We start from the raw sequence: 19,253 nt of genomic DNA, 5'->3' as shown, positions 1-19,253 counted from the left end.
ATATCTGACTAAAACAAAGAAAAACTAAATTGCCAATACACTCTGTTTTTCTTTATTTATCTGGAATAAAGGCTGGCACCCGATCAAATGAGGAACAAAATATATGGACAAAGAGGTGAATGCATAGATAAACTGTATAAATCCCAGGCAATTAAAGTCCGGCTTTTTGAAACCTTATCTTTGTGAGTTCTTCTACTGTGCCTTTGCTTATCATTATACGCATACTATTATATATATATATATATATATATATATATATATATATATATATATATATATATATATATATATATATAGGTATATGCATATATATGTATATATAGGTATATATATATATATACATATATATATATATATATATAATTTTACTAGAGATTCATGAAGAGTTTGACAAAGACAGATTGATTAATTATAATTTCAGGAGATGGTAAATGTCGCAGTATTTTTTTCTTTCTTTTTTACACGGATACTTTAGTTATTAAATACCACTCACTGAGTGGCTGAGGAGACAGAATCAAAGATCTATTCTTCTTCATTTATGTAGAATAGACATAAATCTCCACTAACAGAAACTTAATATGGTAAAAGAAATTTGTAACTGTAACAGCTTCTGAGACATATCTAGCTTTTTGTGAGACTGCAATGTGAGTCTTTATATATATATATATGAAAGAGAGAGTATATATATATATATATATATATATATATATATATATATATATATATATATATATATATATATATGTATATATACATGCAATATATACACAATAGTTATATATATATATATATATATATATATATATATATATGTATATATACATATATATATATATATATATATATGACCACAAATTACAGTCTCACGAAACAGGACAATAAAAATGTCTCGGAATTGTGCAGTTTACCTAAGGTCCCCCCTCTTTTACCATATATTAGGTTTCTCATTTAATTGGGTTTCATCCTTTATTCTACATAAATGAGAGAAAATCAGATGTGAGTGCAGTACTTTATAATTACTCAATCAGTGGTCCATTTAATCTTCAAGAATATCCGTGTAAAAAGAAAGAAAGAAAGAAATGCTGCGACCACGATTTTTACTATAACTCATTTCTCTGAAATTATGACGTAATCAATGAAAAATCACATTACAACTTACAATGGCTTTATTAAATACTTCATGAAGCATTTAGCGAAATTAACTACATTATACTCAAACAGCATCTTGATTTAACTGTGTACGATCATCAAGAGCAGATGGATTTATTGTGATCATTTTTATATATAACCATGGGTATTTTAATCTTACTTGTATGTGAGTCTATATATAATCTATATCTTGTAATTAGGCGAAAACGTCTAAAAACAAAAACAGAAACCTATGAGGACAGCAAGAGGAAGAAGTACCGTCAAATATTTAAAAGGGCAGATAATGTTCAAAGAAAGAAATTAATTATTATAAGGATTTGGAAATGACCTACTCCCCACATCTAGGATGCAGAAGTGAGTGGGATATTTCAGGAAAATAGGATAATGAACCGAGAATATTAATATTAGGAATAGTTGTAAAACCGACCAATAAACAGCGCAGTTGAGCTAGTTGTTGGCTGGCAAAGTTTAGAGCATAACCAGAGAACGGGTATAACACAGTGCTCGACATGCAATTTCCTCCCTTCTGAAGGTTCATCAGTCTTATACCGGAGATAACTTTAATACATTCAGTTGACATTTAGTGGTAAAATATGCGAATAATACTGAGTGATATTCTCATCTGGTATCTAGTTTTAATGAATCTTCGGAAGGCATGCAGGGGAAGTTTTTACACCCAGCGAAGGGGTAATGTCAATCTAGTGGTCTGAAGGTTGTCTGGAATCGATACAGTTGTTAGATATCAACATTTAATCTAAATATATTTCAACTCTCACGGACATACGCAGCATTGCCGTCTTTGTTTACTGTATTTCAATAACCTTTCCGTATGTGGTGAATATGTTACTAGGATATTTTGAATAAAACATTTATTGGGCTGGTATTACTCTCCTGGAAAATGTCTCTTTACCGGGAATATTTATCGTAAAATCTTTCACTGGGATATCAGTTTTTACAAATACATTTCACAGATAATAATTCAAATATTTTTAATTTCAAGGAGACCCTCTAGTTTTCTTTACTAATGTTTAATCAACTGCCATAGCGAAGGTTTAGTAAAAAGTCTACTCGTAATGAATAGTGAAACAGACAATTAAATGAGAATAGCTCTTCCAAAGAACGTTCCTTCGTTCCATAGCTATGACCACACGAACACAAGCAATCACGCTAGATTAGTCTTGTTATATTACTAGTGTCAGTATGTTTGCCTTGTTGATTTATTTAACATAATTTCATTGCATTTACATAAAATTTGTTTGAAGCCGCTTTGGCAGTATTTTGTAAGATCTCCAGTTTCCTCCTCACCAGCCCTTCGATTGTTTACCTCTTGTTACAGTTGTTTTTTTTTTTTCTTCTTTTCAAGCAATGCAGTCCCTGCCCGCCTCTTTGAAAGGTACTGTCGTTGATCCAGCGATGTTTGGCCCCTAGTCTGTTCTGATCCATCTCCCCCAGTGCGTTTGGATTGTTTGCCAGCTATTTGCAACTATTACTGACCTGGTTGCCGCTGCCTTTTGCCCTCTGCCTTGGACGTGGGGAATACCTGCCCCGGTTTGATTGCTGTCAGCTTCACGTTTTGGGCTGTCTGTCACCTTTAACCAGGTATTACTGTTGTGTCTGTCCCATTTATCCAGGTATTTCTGTGGTCGCTGTCCTTTTTATCCAGATATTACTGTGTTGTCTGTCCCTTTTATCCAGATATTACTGTGGTGACTGTTCTTTTTATCTAGACTGTGCTGTCTGTCACCTTTAACCAGGTATTATTGTTCTGTCTGTCCCGTTTATCCAGGTATTTCTGTGGTGATTTTACCTTTTATCCAGGTATTGTTGTGCTGCAATTATTGTGGAAATTCGCATTTGAACAAATAAAAAAAAGGAAACGTCATATATCTTGTTAGTCAGGCTGCACAGGCAACTAATACGGCTTCGGTTACTACAGAAAGCGGATCTCGGCTCAGAGAAACTATCAATATAGGTTTTAATGTTGCTTTTATCGAGGTAATTAACAATTATATTAATAATTATCATAAATTATCCCTGACAGTGCCTGGAATAAAACCTGGAGCGATCAAGTAAAAAATAACTAATAAGCCATAAAGCACCTAAAGGAAAACCTGATGGAACTACTAAAAACGAAAAGTTCATTTGTGATGTCTGTTTGTATGTCTGTTACGCGGGTACGGGTTTGAAACCTACCCTATTACCTAAGTTGGGTCAAATGATGGCCAAATGCCAAATTTTGTATAGATCAGTCAAGTGGTTCGGATTTTTGTAGTGCACTAACATACAAACATAAAAACATTCACTTTTATATATAAGATTCCTGAAGGTTTCACCAGGCCTCAGAGGAAAAGAGTCAAGATGAATTTCAGGACGCAGAGACCGGGTAAGGCATCACTATATTTACAGAAGTCTCACTTCTTTTACAAGACATGCAAGAAAGGGGCGAAGGGTAATATCTGCATTTGATGGGGACACATCATACTTCACACCTCTAAAGTTATCCTATTCTAGAATATCCTATCCGTATCTAATGGGTTCTTCGCTTCTCACAACGGTTATTTTCGTCCGCAGAAAACGATTCGGTCCATACCAGTTTGATCCTATAAAATTTCTTAAATTACAAATCATACTGAGCACCTCATTTAATTCACACTGATCATAATCCACAAGCTACGTTACTGCCGGTAGTTCTGTGATTGCTCTTCGCTTTTGGTCGCCCAGAACAGCATGACTCAAAAACTCACGAAAACCTTGCAAAGTGTAAGTTTAACTATTAATGTCTGAAAGAAAAGGGTCCTATCAATGTGAGTCTGCCTGAACTCGTTTTCTTTTCTTTTGCTGAATTACTCTTATTTATCGAACGAACAAATCATTACTGCCAAGTGGTTGCTTGCAGTGTATTTAGGAAAAGAAATCAGGTTCAGCAGAAACTCTGTGCAGTGACTATATTCTCCACAAGTCCTCCTATGAGAAAGATCCGAACACTAATGCTGACGTATTGATTACGGCATACAGTTAATAACAACCTTCAGTCTATTAAAGGTTACTACAGCAATTTCTTATGAAAACGATTTTTTTTTTTCTGTTTGCATACTTGAGACTAAAATGCGCTATAATGCTAACCATAAAAATATCACTAATCTATATGTTGCTGGAAAGAATGCAGCTGTATTAAGCATTCACGCAAGATTTTATTCCAGCTGAGTGAAACTCAAGAGAACAATTTTGCTCATGTTGGCAAGAGGCCTTCTTCCATTTATAGTACGTTATCTTCCAGGAATGTGACCACTAGTGCTAAACTTATCGTGATCAATTTCAGCAGTGGCGGATATTAAAATAAATCAAAATATAAAAGATTTGTAAATTATAATTTACACATATCTTGCTAATCGACCGAAGAAGACACCCAAAGGGTGTAAAGATACCAATGTTATTTAGAACTTTCTTTCAAAACTAGAAGTCGATATCATAAAAGACAAAAAAATTAAAAAAATATTATTCTTAGAAATAGTTTGTTCAAAGTTAAAATATATAAAGCAAAAATTGCAAGTAGCTGAATTTTGTAAAAAAAAAAAAAATATGGAAACAGAATAACGTCCAAGGTTTGTGCCTTCAAATGGCTCAGGACTGCTTCATTCCTTCGCAAAGGATTTCCATTATCCAGGAAGTTCCTGGCGCTGTTTTGCATAATGCTACAAGAGAAATGTTCGAGGAGGGAAACTATCATGAAATCCGTGTAAACATACTAGAAAAACAAAAGATCTGGTAACCCTTAAAGAGTTTTTGAGTATGTGACCCCATATGACCTACTGTATTATGTTTCTAATGATAGTTAATTTTGTTTTGGCAGAGAAACATTGAAAATTTTGCCATTCTGTATGGAGAGAAAATCAGAATATGACCAAAGAAAAAGAAAGAGACCTGTTATTGGATAAAAAGAAAAGTTTATAAGAGAAAATAGTGTTGAAGTTGACGTATTTTCATCATTTATGTTTATTTTTTTTTACATAAAAACCTTCAAAAAAACAGAAGAGGTTAGACGTATGATGAATGTGATACACAATGGATAGGTTCTTTCATCGAAAGAAGAACGAAAGATTTAAATATCTTCTCTTGATGTGTTCCTGATGTGCAACCGACGAGACGCGTTTAGGAAAAAAGTCGCAGATGGTAAACGACTGGGGAAACAAAACTTAGAACTTAATAAATGTAGCGTAAAGTAAAATGTCGAATAAGTAAGGACAGGTGCCAAAGAGAGCAAAATACCCGGCTTGAACCACCGGACTCTGACCAACCCACATAAATCTAGAAGTGATGAAAATTGTGTGACTAATGTAAGTGACGACGCTACATTAACATCTGTTTTTTGTCTCTTCCTTTTATTCTGTTCTCTTACCGTCTCTTTTACGTCCTCTTGTAAGGAGACCTTTTCGGTTCCTTTTCACATTTTTTACTTGAAATTTTCTTGTAAAGATTATTTCAATTCAAACAAGTTTTTCATATATACATTTGTCCCTTTCTAACGAAACATGATCAACAGAAAACTTGGGTCTCTCTTTGTGGGTAATTCATTCACTTCAAGTACTTTTCCCATTCCTGATTCAAGAACTGCTTCCACCCATAAAGATGTTTTCTTTCCATTCTTCTTGGTAAAGTATCCCATCATCTCTGGGTTTTTTCTGTTTTTTTTTATCTACAACTCAATTACCTTTTATTAGAATTATTTCAATCCCTCTCAGGAGGCTTATCAACAAAATTCCCTTGCAGGGTCAGAACTAAAGAAAAAGTTAGGAAAATGAATCAAATTAGCAAAATAAAACCTTCTTCGAAAGGGGAATAAAGTTCTCCTTTGAGAAGGTGAGGGTCAGGAAGGTTATAGGACTCACAAGAAATATAAACAAAAATAAATTATAAATCCTAAAGAGGGAAAACATGCAGATTAAATTGAGGCTAAAAGACCCTGCTTATCAGAACTTCTTGTTTTAGTCTTTCAACTAAACAGCACAGTGGCAAAAATGCTGCCTAAACAAATTGAACTTCAAACTACAGATTAAATCCATCATTTTTTGCTGTGCATTATGATTTTTTAAATGATAATAAATAACTAAATTAAGGGATATTTCTTTCATAAAGATTTGTTATTGGCAAAGTACACTCAGTCCATTTCACGGATAGTTAGAATTAAAATACCGAACATCATTATTACAAAATTCTCATGTAATTTCTTATTTTTTTCTTTTTAGCAGATGTTACTGGCAAGTTAACATAAAGGAAGACTAGTTCAATTGTTCTCTAGTTTCGTTACAGGTACTGATTATAACAGCTAAAATAACTTAGGCCAGAGAAACAAAAATATAATTATTTACAATTGAAAAAGAATATATTTTTTTTATTTCGTTACTTGAACACATTTTTCATGTTTCCTACACATATTTCAATAAAATAAAACACTATTGGATATTCTGCACATGAGTTCATTTTCTTCCTGGGTTTTCAGGTCGTAAAAAAAATGATTCTGCCTTCAAGGCATTTTTATTGTAATGTGTAACCAATATCAAGTCTGTCTTTTTCCTTGATTTTCACAAAATTTCCCCTAAAGCGAAAGTGGAGTATTGGAACGACCGCTCGTCGATTCATGTTATAAGATTTGTGGAATTCTTCTCAAATATCAAATGGTTCATGTTTTTATTTTATGGATGATATTTTTACTATTGGAAAAAAATTAAACTGAAAAATGTTTCAACTCTGGGAAACCCTCATCTCTCTGAAGGATATTGGGGATATAGAAAAAGAACCTTCTCGCTGTCTTTCTCTCTCATGAGAGTCTCCACGTTCCATTTAACTGAAGCATCGTTGACTCTGATTCGGTTTTTTTCTAAACGGACTTCCCTTGAGAGGAGACTTGTGATACGGGATATAACGAAACAAAGTAGGTCGTTGATAAGAAAAGAGTAATATAAGCTTATCAGAAAAAAAATTATGTCTAATTCTTGCACTGTGTAATTGTTATTGCTAGTAATACTATTCACCAGAAGTTATCATTCCTGTTTTCGGCAGGTCTTTTGAGATGAGGTTGCTGGAGTAATGCTTGTCCTTTTGATTGTCGTTTATGCTGGTAGTATTTTACAGCGGGATCCGAGGTGGAAGAGACGAGGTCGAGCCATGGATCTTGCAGACTCTAGTCCAACACTCTACCACCGAGCTATGCTATCATATGGACCAAATCACACTTGATTCTAGTCTATTAGTGTAAGTATGGCAAAAACAAGTCCACTTAAGGGATTACATTCCTTTCAGAAAACTAAGATTGATTTTATTACCATTGTTTTACTGGAGCTGCTCAATATTGAGAAATGGTGTTGAGTGGTTTTGACCTTGAAAAATTTTGGCAATTTCGAGGACAAAACGACTTTGAAGTTTAAATGAATGTCGGGAGATATAACAGCTGTTTTAATTGTCGATGTCTACAAAAAATTCCACGATCATAGCTAAATTTAACCTTAAATAAAATAAAAACTGCCGGGGCTAGAGGGCTGTAATTTGGTATGTTTGATGATTTGAGGGTGGATGATCAACATACCAATTTGCAGCCCTCTAGCCTCAGTAGTTTTTAAGATCTGGGGGTGGACAGAAAAAAGTGTGGACGGACAGTCAAATAGCCATCTCAATAGTCTTCTTTTACAAAAACTAAAAATCAGTATTGCACAAGACTTCCGAATCTTCCAGTTGAACTTGTTGATTCAGAGATTCCTGTACTTATGACGAGGCCAGAAAAGTTTAGATATACGATGGACCATTTCTCATATCTCTATGATTTCTTTCCTGGTCTCAGTAGCTCAATCTGGGTCTTTCTGCTGGTGAAGTACAAGAGGTTAATCTCAACGATTCTCTGAATATATTTTCGGAGCTGTGCTATCTAACTGTTACATGTTCTTCCCAAGAGAACTTCTCGAGAAATATCTTTTGGTATCATTTGTTATACTTTGAAAATCACTTCAACCAAGTAATAAACATTAACGCTGACGCTGTGCTTTTAGTTTTAATAAATAACCTTTAGTAAAAATTAGTAGCTGGTAAAAACTTGTTCAAACAATCTTTGCTTAAGGAAGTTATTCCACATGAAGTTCTGTTATCATGCTTGAAAGGTAAAAAGAATCCCTCCAAATAAATAAACAAGTTCTATGATACAAGAATTAACATAAAGTCGTCTAGTATACAATCAATGTTATACAGAGAACTAAAAGGAAGTTTACATATAAATATCTATGAAATGTTGAAGGCAAAGGTATTTGTGTAATTGAAATTCAACATACAACTAATTTACTTATTCTTTAGATTTTAAGAGTAATATTCACCTCATTTATTAGTTACTTCTCTGATAAAAAAAATCATTCTTATACACTCAATGCTGTGCAATGCAGTGAAGACGGACACAATAAGGTAACCTTAGAGAGCAAGTTAGACGTTCAGCTCAACCTACATTTGTCGTATGTAACTTGGTATTCACGAAATACTTGAATTATCACCTATCAACATTTCTCTCTTTTAAGCGTTTTAATGACACTTTTTTTGAGTAACAACAAAACATATCAAATATTCAAAGATGTTCTGTCACGGAATTTCTGGACCTACCCTGAGTTTCGAAACTGATAGACAGTTTATCTCGGCAAATTGATATACAGTACAACCTTGCCACCCATTGAGGAGTTAAATGTCAGTAGCATTAATTTGACTCTTCTAAAGTAAGCTCTTTCCCAAAGGTGATATCGTCCTTAAAGAAAGATATGATGAATTTCCCGCATGATTCTTAATTTTCTTTTCGTCCTATAATCTAGTTCACGTCTATGAATGTTTTTTGCATCCTTTATTCTTGGTCCAGAATAAGCCATACATTTATTTTGTAGGTGTTCCATAAAGAAAAAGGAAATCGGTCTATCATGTATGATTCATGCTCATTTCGAATTCTTTTTGACCTCAGCTGCTGTACGCCAGGGAAAAAGGATGGATGCTCCTCAATCTGTTAGTCTTATTTCTGGCATGTAGTTTGCTGTGACATTCCAAATAGGCATAGTTTTGCTTTATAGCTTTGTTTACTACGACAGATAATGGAGGAAGGGGTGATGTCAATTTTTAAAGGACATTGATGAAGCATATATCTTTAGGTACAGGGCCTGACGGTTTGCTCACATAACTGCAAATTTTTCTTTTGAAGGAGGAAACAATTAATGAGATATTCGAGAAAATTACATTATATACAAGAGGTATAGTTTGAGACTGTGAGAAAGCAGCCGCTGAGTGGTAAGTTTTTTTTTTTTTATATCTGTAGTGCTGAGTGTTTAGTTTATCGAATTAGATACCTGGGAGAAAAATAAGTGACTCTGCCTTCCCGCTGAACATCCACGGAAGTGAGGGGTGTTGGGGAGGCTTTTCTGCTGATCTGGCAACAAATCTCACCTTATCGGTTGTAACGAAGATGAGGTGGCCTTGAATTACTTCGAGGGTAAGGTGCTGCTGTAACGATGTTCAGCTCTTCAAAGAACTTCAGCCAATGAAGGTTAGTTGCGGAGTCATTATTCCCAAAGCATTTACTGTTTTCTCAGGGGTAACGCACCTTTGTTGAAATGTCAGTAGTGTTATTGTAGGACTCCTTCTGGTAGATGGCACGAGAGGCTTTTAGAAACACGGAATGACATTGGGCACTGAAATGTATAAACAGTTACGCTATTATAAAGCCCCGGGTGGGGGGATATGGATTATGCGGTAAGAGGAAGAGGTTGGTGGCTGCATAGTGAATATCAAGTACGTTGCAACGTGCAAGGTTCATGATGCGTAGGCTCTCATCATCGATATTTTTAAGGACGTCTTAGTTCTGGTTCATGAATCCTTAGTAAAATAGGGAGTCTGGGAGACAGCTCCTCTTCATGACAGATTCATCAAAGCTGTGATCTACATATAGGCAAACTTGTTCAAGTATTCATTATTAACCAGGACTTGGTATTCCCGTTTGAGTTGTGTTAGTAAAGGGCAGTGCAGGGCAAAGTGAGAGTAAACCCCGCCCGATGTTAACAACGGACTTCTTGCACCTCAACGGGCACTCATTATCTCCGTTCAGGCAGTTGAGCCAAGTACCTTTTATCTTCCCTTAACGAATGAATGACCACCACCAGTCATTGGTTCCCTTATATCAGTTCAATATTTGGATTAAATATGTATTATTGTTTATTAATTTTCTTATCTTCACCTGCCCAAGATAATCTGCACATCGATGTTTCAGTTCTGTGAAAACCTATCCAGACTTTCTCTTGAAGATAATTAGCTATCTATTAAACCAAAGGTAAATTTTTCTTCTTTTCGAGATTTGGATTAATGATCCTTTTACCACCGGCAGTTGAATTTGAATTCTGAGTACCCACCTCATCACTCACTTAACATTTAGGAGGAAAACTAGACGTCAAGTAGAATATTTCATTATACTTTTAGGCAATATTGAGAGAGAGAGAGAGACAGAGAGAGAGAGACGGAAATGTTATTCAAAGTTGTAATTTCCAAAGGATGAAAGGACGTCAAGATCATGTGACATTTCGTTTACTCGTGCAAGTGTCAGTAAAAAATCCATATATTTTTCATTTTCGTTCCTCTTATGAAATCTTTTGGAAACCAATTCAGAGAGGATCAAGTGAGAATAGTGGAGATATTTTCCATGAAAAGATCCTTTATCCTTAGCCATCTCTGGTCAAGCCCAGTCAGGTTGGATGGAACGATCAAATCAAAATGCATGAGACGATCTCTTTCAAGTCATCGAAAAGGAAATAGGGCACAATTCGGTGACAAAAATCTTCTCATCTGTCATCGGTGAGCTAACTAACTAACGCAAAGCTCAGTGTGTGCATGGAATGAGCTACACATCAAAGCGGAAAGGTTTCTATCTATGGACATTGATGGAAACTGAAACGAGTCTACGGTAAATATGGCATATTTGCCGTCGAAAAGCGGTAGTAAATATACCATATCAAGGGGACTTCATTCAACTTTTATGGGAAAACCCCCTAACCGCCAAATATTGGATTGTTCTACATGGAAAAAAAAGCGACTATTCTATGAAAAATTGGTGAATGGAAATAAGAAATTAAAGTTTGGGCTATACGTTTTCACAAATGTTTTTGTGAAATAAAATTAATTTTAAAACCTTTCCCGAACGAACGCATTTAGGGGTACTTTTATTTATAGTCCCAAGTTAAATAATAGTAAAAAATACAAGTACGTAAAGAAAACATTAATGCCCCAATAAAAAATAACCAGTATTTGCTTTGTGTTTAATCTCCAACGACTCTCTCTTTTCTTCTGGTTATTGTACGTTTCTTTATAAAACCCCCTTCCGCCGACGGCGCCCTGCAGAACACATGTGTTATAAATTCGTGCATGGAAAGTTACTTCCTCGACGAATCTTAGATCTTCACCTCATATCTAATGCGGAGGTTCTCCTTTTGACACGTCTTTTCCTTCCATCATGGTTATCTGTTAAAATTCGTTTACATTTTGCTTAATCCTGAATGGATTAATATAGTTCAAGAATGTGTTTTGACCGCATCTCTTTGAAATGGGAGTCGTTTCTACCCCTGGTTCTACCATTGTTTTATATTCTTTAATGAGGAATCACTTCCATTTGAGAATGGACTTTCCTTCAGTTATTCTTGATAAAATCAAATGAACACCGGTGTCCCAAGAGCAATATAACTTCCACTGTAGCTGTGATGCACTTCTTCCGTTATACTATTTCCTTATTATGAATGCCAGCATGATTAGTCCTTTACTGAACCGAAGCGGGGAGACAGTCAAGCAAAATGAATTGAATAAGGCAGATGATGACAAGAGGTTGGAAAATCAAAAGTCAAGAGACAGAATGATTCATTGCTAATAAATTTGTATTTCTTGTTTCATTTACCTAACCGATTCCTCTAAAACGACAACCCCTTTCTAGATCTTAGAGTATTGAGACTGAGAATAATTGACCTATTATGCGAAAATATACAAAATTAGTTGTAGATAAAATCATGGTCAGACATCAGATATTAGACAGAAATCTGTTAAGATGGAAAACAAAAGAATTACCCGTAATAAAAGCGTCATGGATATGACTGAGGTGAATCAGACAATTAACAACTAAATCTGAGGAGCCACTGGTACAAAAAGACTTCTACTTGTTTTTTATGCCTTCACGGTAAGTCTGTTGAAAGATAAATTGCCTAAAGGTATGGCCACGCTGTTCTCGTATTGTGTTTGTTATATGATATGTGCTGATCTACTTGGAAATGTATACTTAAAAAATTTGCTTAATGAATGAACACAATATATAATAATTTTTTTTTTTTCATTTTTAGGTGGGACACTAATGTCTTTGTTATGGCCATAGGATATATGCCTCTTTATTGCCTATCACAAATATAGCTGTAGCTAAAAAGTATAAGGGTTTCATTATCCTTCTTATTCCTTCATAGTAGGTAGGTATGATAATGAACCATTCCGATTCATTGGCGGCAGCTATAGTATGTAACAACATTTTTTTCTTTAAATCTATAATGAACTAAGGCCTGTAGTGTGGTAGGCTAGAGGAATTTATTTCTGGTGATAGAAATTCATTTCTCGCTATAATGTGGTTCGGATTCCACAATAAGCTGTAGGTCCCGTTGCTAAGTAACCAATTGGTTCTTAGCCACGTAAAATAAGTCTAATCCTTCGGGCCAGCCCTAGGAGAGCTGTTAATCAGCTCAGTGGTCTGGTAAAACTAAGGTATACTTTTTTTACTAAGCTGGGTATGCCACACCCAAGGTTAGCATTGGTTCGATTATCCATTAAGGAAGATGTGAAGCAGGTGTGGTTTGGAATAGTCTAGGCAGATGGCAAGACAAGTGGGGAGTAAGAATACATACCAGGTAACAGGCCAAATAGCAGCCACAGCACGGGGAGAGGGCATTTTAAAAATTGTAGGTTAGATAATAAAAGATCAACAGAGAGCCAAGACCATTTAGAAACATTATTCAGGAACAAGCATTTACTACCAAGTCACATGAAGAACACAACACCATTGTCGATCAAGAGTCAAAGTTTCAAAGAGGAGAAGGCAGACCCTCTAATCGCAGAACACCTTGACTGCGTCACCATGGTCATTCTTCACTATGCTCAGAGAAGCAACCAGCAGTTGATGGCGGCCTCAGTCCACCGCAGGAAATTCACTAACAGGAAAAGAGTGTTCAACAGACCTACCTGCGACAAACCAACACAAGGTAATGGAAGCCTCTGTTGAGGAAGGTCATAAAAACTATCAAGCATTACCTGGAAACCCTTACAGGCTCAGTGGGAGACAGTGAATACATACACACACCAAACAATAAAACCAATGGGAAGACGCTACTAAATAAGTATGGAAAACGTCTCTTTAATGTAACAGTGAATGTGCCAAATCACAACAATGAAAAAGTGCTAGTAATGACAAGAATGTATGAAAAAGATGTGATTTTGGATAGTAGCAGACATGATTGTAGCAATTACAAGAATATATAAAATAAGGTGTGATTATGGATAGTAGCAGACATGATTGGCAAACTAATTACCACTGATAAGTAGCCCACCTAGGGAAATAATAAAGACCTGCTTGCTATTGACTGGGAGGTAAAATAAAGGAAAATGCAAAATAAATGGTAAAAATGGCAAATGCAAATTATCAAAAAATCTTTAAAAATTAACCCAACAGGGTTAAATACAGTATACTTACCCTTTACTCATCAGCACCTTAAAATGTTTAAATCAGCCTTTTGCTATAGAGAGTTAGATGTGCAGTAGGTTCTCTCCACTCTCTCCATCCTGTGTATTTTCCACTTGAACTTTCATGAAGTCCAGTTCTTTATGTACATGCTTTATCCATGATTTTCTGGGGTTCCCTGTATGTATTCGTCCTGTTAATTCCATATCATAGTTATGTCAAAATACCAAACCATCTTAATCCTTAAAAACTCAGTCTTTTATCTAGTCATTGAGCACCATATTTCTCCACCACTTCCTCTCGAAATACCTTCTCGCTGCACTCTGGCCATGACTGTTAATATTTCATAATTATAGATTTTCTAAATCTCCAGTATTTTCTTTATCAGTGTTCATTTTCACAAAAAAAGGATAGTGCAAACCTTATCTAAACATCACTAGTGGGTTAATGCAGCTTTTCTTAGCAACATTCACTTTAGGGTGTGATGCCATACAGCCAAGAGAAATTACTATAGTTCTTTAAAGAGGAACTTTTAAGGAATTGCTCAGCCTCATCTGTGTTAGGCTAACTTGGCATAATTTATCTTTGGGTCAGGCTCGTCTTGCATTCCACTACTACTAGCAGATGATGGAAGATTGGTTACTGGCCCAAGGCAGAGCTGGTTCATTGAGCTTTTGAAGCTAAGCAATCAGCTGAGGATGTCCCTCTCCGTGATACTTGTCATCCTGAACCTATTCTTACAAATTTTGCATTTTGCTCTAGGGACGTTAAGAAGATTCTGGATAATCTTGATAGCTGGGCTGAAGAAGATCCTGATGGTTTCTTCCCTTTGCTTTTTGAAAAAGTTTCTAGTGTGTTATCTCTCAAGATTAGTAGATTCTATAGACTTTTATGCCAACATAGTATCTTTTTCAATGAGTACAAGCCTGGTAGTATAGTGCCTGTTCCAAAGAGTTGCTCATCTGTAGACTGCAGTAACTACAGGCCAGTTTCTACTCTCCCTGTGCTCTACAGAGTTGTAGAAAAACTTATTTTTAAGCCACTATTTGAGTATGTGGAATCCAAAAGATTGTTAGCTGATAGTCAATACGCATGTAGGAAGCAGTTAGGTACCTGTGATGCTCATTTAGGCTTGACATGCCATTTACAAGAGAACTTCGATAAGGGTTTTGAGTGTAGAGTAATTCAGATAGATTTTAGTCCTGCTTTTGATTTAGTAAATCACAAGGCACTTATTTATAAACTTCAGAATCTTGGAGTGGGTGGATAACTTTTAGGATTACTACAACAGTGAGCTGCTATTGATGGGATCTTTAGTGAACCAAGACCTATCGTACTGGTGTGCCACTGGGTAGTGTTCTTAATCCACTGTTGTTCATAGCGTATACAAGCGATATGGTTGTTGCCTGGAAAACAATATTGCTCAGTATGCCGAAGATGCAACACTTGTGGCATAGTAAAGTCTCCACTTATGAGAAATTAAGCTTCCCGTAGCCTCAATCGGGACATCGACCGGGTCAGTGAATGGTGTATTCTGTGGGGCAATGAGGTCAAACTCCAATAAATGAAAACATTATTGATTAGCAGATCTCATTCAGATTTTCCAACCTATCCTCCCCATCAGGTGGATGGGACTCTGTTGAATGAGTCTGAAGCTTTAACTATTCTAGCTGTAACTTTTGATTCACACCTTACTTTTGAGAAACATAAAATGAAAGTCTCAGTAAATGCAGCAAGAAAGTTAGTTGTTGTTCGTAAGGCCTCATATACTTACAATAGTGATAAAATCAATGCAACCTGCTTTAGGTGATTTGTCCTTTCTTTACTAGAATACTGTTCTTTAGTGTGGATGACCGTTTCTGTCAGAAATTTATCTCTTTTATATAGAGTTCTTCATGGTGGTAGTTTTCTATTTCCTGGCATTAGCAGTTATGAATTGGACCATCGACGGATGGTCTCTTGTCTGTCAGTTTTTCATTAATGTATTTTAACAGAGATCTTTCACATTCACAATTGATCTCTGATCCCCTTTTTCTGCCGAGGACAACCAGATTCGTTGAACAGCCGCACCAGTATGCAGTAAATGTCCCCCGCTTTCAAACTTCTCAGTTCCAGAGGTTCTTTAAATTCCTCGCACCATTGGAATGTGGAACAGCCTCCCTGAGGAAGAAGTGAAATTGGAACTCCAGAAGTTCAAGCTAAGATACAATGCATTACTATTCTACAGTACTACAGTTCTCCATGTACTCTAATAATTAAATTGCATTTTTATTTATTTATTTATTTATTTGTTAGTTTATCTGTTTTTTTTTTTTTAACTTACCTCCTCTTTCTGTATTTCCCTTTAACTTCTGTTACTTCTTTCGAATGAATATATATTCTTTTGAAGCTTGAATTTCAAATCATGGGCCAATGTGGGCTTGTTCCATATGAATAGGGTTCATCATCTGAATAATAATAATAATAATAATAATAATAATAATAATAATAATAATAATAATAATAATAATAATAATAATAATAATAATAATAATAATAATAATAATACCACTGCTTTACAATCTAGTGTTTACTCAAGGTAAAAGAAATGTTCTGTCAGATGACCACCTGATTACTTAAAAAAAATTTTCCCAAACTAATTCATCTTGCTATTAGTGGAAATAAGTAGGAAAAGAGAGAATGGAAACTGACACCTGGGCACTAAAATGCAATAACTTGTGCTAGTGTCATTACAAAACAAAGATACCTCCATCAAACTAACTAAATTAAAAATGAAAATCATGAATAAAGTACTTATAAGCTAAAGTGAAGCACCTCTAAAAACTCATTTTCAGAGGATCAAAAAAGTCAATCGCTCACAGCAGTTGTTGAACACAATGCCAGCAAATACACATTTAGTATCAAAGACTAAATAGTTAGCAAATTAATGTAAAATTCACCATTCAACCACTTATGACAAGCCCTTGAGCGAAGAATGGCTATAAAAAGATTATATTAAATCAGAAAAAGTGGAAAATTAGTAACAAATGCTTTAAAAGTAAATCTCAGGAAAAGTAAAGTTACTGAGGGTCAAGAGAACGTTTGTGCTGAGACTCACTACCCATTCATTACTTCTTTATCTTTTGCCTGTGGCATATACGATCAATAGGAATGTTTAAACAATATCATTTTCAGAAAGAGAATGTAATCTGGTTTCTTCCTCGTGGAGACCAGATAAATAATAATATTTAGAAAATATTCAGAAATTCTGAGAGCCCGACATCTATGAATTAGCTTGAGGGGGGACTGCAGAAAGGATGTGTTCTGGGAGAGGGAGAAGGAATATAATTTTCATCTCTTTAGATTATTTTGCAGAATATTAAGCTGTTTTTGGCAGTACGAAACGAATTAATATATTCGAGGGTTAGTTATGGATTAGAGGGAATGAAACCAACGCCAGAAGTTATGCATTGGTCTCCCTGAATTGTTGTACCTAGTTTTAAAGATTTACATTTGTGTATAAAAAAAAAAAAAATTAGCTTCTCAAATTAACCGATCTGGGTTAAAAATTTCTTGTGGTAATATCTAATACGGTCAGGTAATCAGTACATATACTGTAAGTGTAATTTATCCTTATCACAATAATAAACAAGTCTGCACTTAAACGTGGACAAGTAATTCTCTGACTTACTCAACCTCTGGAAATATGGGATACTTACAAAGTTACACTTCCATGATACACTAAACGCAAAGATGAAAGAACTGGAATTTCTGTTAAGTTGTTATTATGCTCACAACAGACCCAACACAAGACTCTCCCAGACAGTAGTCATCATATGTCGTTGTTTTCTCGTAAAGTGACACTAGGTGGAAGAGCACCTGTGGGGACTGCAAAAACATAATATTGCAATCAGCGTAGAGCCATTACATGTGAAGAATTGCTCTCAACTGGAATATTACACACACACACACACACACACACACACACACACACACACACACACACACACACACACACACACACACACATATATATATATATATATATATATATATATATATATATATATATATATATATATATATATATATATATATATATATGTATATGTATGTATGTATGTATGTGTGTAATATTCATGTATTTATATGTATATATATATATATATATATATATATATATATATATATATATATATATATATATATATATATATATATATATATATATATATATATATATATATATATATATATATATATATATATATATATATATATATATATATAATATATATATATATATGTGTGTAGTGTGTGTATATGCATACATACATACATACATATATGGATACGAAAATACATTCTTTATTAATGATAACGAGGCCAAAAATTTCATAGTTGTTGTCATCTTTTTAAGGAATCAAATTCTGAAAATTTTCTTCTTTAATTAATTCAGTAACAGTTCTTCCAATTTACAATATATTGTATGTCATCTTTTTAAGGAATCAAATTCTAAATATATGACTTTAATTAATTCATAATATTCTTCCATATATATATATATATATATATATATATATATATATATATATATATATATATATATATATATATATATATATATATATATATGTATATATATACACACACACACATATATATGTGTGCGCGTGTGAGAGAGAGTGTAAGTGCATACATACATACGTATATGAATACGAAAATACACTCTTTTATTGTTGATAACGTGGCCAAAAAATTTCATAGCTGTTGTGATCTTTTTTAAGGAAACAAATTCTGAAAGTTTTAATTTAATTCAGTAACAGTTATTATTTTTTTTTTTGTACTTTCAAACGCATTGTATTATTTAATAAACGCTTGGAGTTTTGTTTACACTCTTATATAATAGTGAAAAAGCAATACTGTAAGTAAGTATTACTTTGGAAAAATTATTTTATGAGAGTGCTAAAACAATTATGTGGCGTGAAACTTAAAGCATTATTGTTATTAAGAACATTAACATAAGTCAGTATTTTATAATCTGATGGATAATTCATTGCCGTCTCTAGAGCTTCCCTTATAAGGACAGCATGAACAAGGAAAATTAAAGTTAATTCAGCATTATTTATTTTTTTTAACATTTATAGCTTTTTATGAGAATTCCTGTTTTTTTTTTTTACTATTTCAACGCTAAAACTCCATGATATGACCTATTTTCATTGTTTTAAATGTGATTGCTTGAGCTCAGCGGTGTCTGTTAGTACGCCTCACCATAGTCAAGTTTCTGACGTCAGTTTTTGCTGTTGGTTGATATCCATTCGTGAGCTTGGTTATATCTCTGATCAGAGAGCAGTAAATCATTGGAAAT

The sequence above is a fragment of the Macrobrachium rosenbergii genome, chromosome 13 (assembly GCF_040412425.1).
Source record: "Macrobrachium rosenbergii isolate ZJJX-2024 chromosome 13, ASM4041242v1, whole genome shotgun sequence".
Lineage (NCBI taxonomy): Eukaryota > Metazoa > Arthropoda > Malacostraca > Decapoda > Palaemonidae > Macrobrachium > Macrobrachium rosenbergii.
This window is presented reverse-complemented; position numbering follows the sequence as displayed.